We start from the raw sequence: 2918 nt of genomic DNA on the forward strand, positions 1-2918 counted from the left end.
TTTTTGTAGATTGCATCCAAGTACTGCATTTCAGACTCTTGTTGACCATAATGGCTACTCCGTTTCTTCTGAGGGATTCCTGCCTGCAGTAGTAGATATAATGGTCATCTGAGTTAAATTCACCCATTCCAGTCGATTTCAGTTCGCTGATTCCTAGCATGTTGACATTTACTCTTGCCATCTCTTGTTTGACCACTTCCAGTTTGCCTTGATTCATGGACCTGACATTCCAGGTTCCTATGCAATATTGCTCTTTACAGCATCGGACCTTGCTTCTATCACCAGTCACATCCACAGCTGGGTATTCTTTTTGCATTGGCTCCATCCCTTCATTGTTTCTGGAGTTATTTCTCCACTGATCTCCAGTAGCATATTGGGCACCTACTGACCTGGGGGAGTTTCTCTTTCAGTATCCTATCATTTTGCCTTTTCATACTGTTCATAGGGTTCTCAAGGCAAGAATACGGAAGTGGTTTGCCATTGTCTTCTCCAGTGGACCACATTCTGTCAGATCTCTCCACCATGACCCGCCCGTCTTGGGTTGCTCCATGGGCATGGCTTAGTTTCATTGAGTTAGACAAGGCTGTGGTACTAGTGTGATTAGATTGACTAGTTTTCTGTGAGTATGGTTTCAGTGTGTCTGTCCTCTGATGCCCTCTTGCAACACCTACCATCTTACTTGGGTTTCTCTTACCTTGGACTAAGGGTATCTCCTCACCACCGCCCTTCCTGACCTTCAACGTGGTATAGCTCCTCTAGGCCCTCCTGTGCCTACCACGGTGTGGGGTTGGTCTTCCCGGCCACGGCCCCTGGCCTCGAGTGTGGGGTAGCTCCTCCTGCCCGCTGTCCCTGGCCTCGGGCTTAAGGGCATGAGGTATCTCCTTTCGGCCGCCCCCCTGACGTCGGACCTTGAGTAGCTCCTCTTGGTCATTCCTGCGCCGTCACAGTCTGGCATTCTTGGCTGCTGCCCCTGACCTCAGACGTGGGATAACACCTCTTGGCTGCTGCCCTTCAGGCATGCGCGCTAAAGCACAGGCAGCTGCGACGGGCATAGTTATAACAATAACTAGTTAATACGAAGTAGTATTATATAAAATAAGGCAACAGAATATAAATCTGATAATGCTGCTGCTGCTACTAAGTTGCTTCAGTCGTGTCCGCCTCTGTGCGATCCCATAGATGGCAGCCCACAAGGCTCCCCCGTTCCTGGTATTCTCCAGGCAAGAACACTGGAGTGGGTGGCCATTTCCTTCTCCAGTGCATGAAGGTGAAAAGTGAAAGTGAAGTCGCTCAGTCGTGTCTAACTCTTAGCGACCCCATGGACTGCAGCCTACCAGGCTCCACCGTCCATGGGATTTTTCAGGCAAGAGTACTGGAGTGGGGTGCCATTGCCTTTTCTGAAATCTGATAATAACTGTACCCAAAATTTTGCATAATTTTCCTCTTGGTCATTGTCCTAAACAACTCAAATCTTAATACATGGCTGTCCTTTGCTATCATAGCACATCTTTCTTTCTCCTGGTATCTAACTCTTTGGACTATTTGGGCAGCTCCATTCCTTAGCCTCCTGGAACCCATTGACCCATTGTTAGCTTTCCTCCTGTGTGTGTGTGTGTGTGTTGGCTCCCTTGCTCCAAAATCTAATGATCAGTTTCAGTTCACTCTAGTTTTTCAAGGTGTGAATGTGAAAGTTGCTCATTCATGTCTGACTGACTCTTTGTGACTCCTTGGACTGTAGCCTGTTCATGGAATTCTCTAGGCAGGAATACTGGAGTGAGTAGCCATTCCCTTCTCCAGGATACCTTCCAGACCCAGGGATTGAACCCAGGTCCCCTGCATTGAAGTCAGATGCTTTTCCACTTGAGCCAGAAAGGAAGTGTTAGAAAAATACATAAATATTTGGGGGAGGGGTACAAATGTTATTTTTTCTTTTGTTTTCCCTATCATTGGAATCTAGCAAAAAAAAACTCCACGTTATTCAAAATGCAGAGTGGTTTGCTAAATTTTTATTTGATACCTTTTTCTATGGCAAAATCTAGAAAGGCAAAAACTACATTTCTTAAACTTTTTTTCAGCTAGACTTTGTAAATTCAGTTCAGTTCAGTTCAGTCACTCAGTCGTGTCCGACTCTTTGTGACCCCATGAACCACAGCACACCAGGCCTCCCTGTCCATCACCAACTCCCAGAGTTCACTCAAACTCATGTCCATCGAGTCAGTGATGCCATCCAGCCATCTCATCCTCTGTCGTCCCCTTCTCCTCTTGTCCCCAATCCCTCTCAGCATCAGAGTCTTTTCCAATGAGCAACTCTTCGCATGAGGTGACCAAGTACTAGAGTTTCAGCTTTAGCATCATTCCTTCCAAAGAAATCCCAGGGCTGATCTCCTTCAGAATGGACTTGTTGGATCTCCCTGCAGTCCAAGGGACTCTCAAGAGTCTTCCCCAAAACCACAGTTCAAAAGCATCAATTCTTTGGCACTCAACTTTCTTCAGAGTCCAACTCTCACATCCATACATGACTACTGGAAAAACCATAGCCTTGACTAGACAGACCTTTGTTGGTAAAGTAATGTCTCTGCTTTTGAATATGCTATCTAGGTTGGTCATAACTTTCCTTCCAAGGAGTAAGTGTCTTTTAATTTGATGGCTGCAGTAACCATCTGAAGTGATTTTGGAGCCCAGAAAAATAAAGTCTGACACTGTTTCCACTGTTTCCCCATGTATTTCCCATGAAGTGATGGGACCGGATGCCATGATATTCGTTTTCTGAATGTTGAGCTTTAAGCCAGGCTTTTCACTCTCCACTTTCACTTTCATCAAGAGGCTTTAGAGATCAAATTGCCAACATCCGCTGGATCATGGAAAAAGCAAGAGAGTTCCAGAGAAACATTTATTTCTGCTTTATTGACTATGCCAAA

The sequence above is a fragment of the Bison bison genome, unplaced genomic scaffold (assembly GCF_000754665.1).
Source record: "Bison bison bison isolate TAMUID 2011002044 unplaced genomic scaffold, Bison_UMD1.0 scf7180017864240, whole genome shotgun sequence".
In the NCBI taxonomy this organism is placed as follows: domain Eukaryota; kingdom Metazoa; phylum Chordata; class Mammalia; order Artiodactyla; family Bovidae; genus Bison; species Bison bison.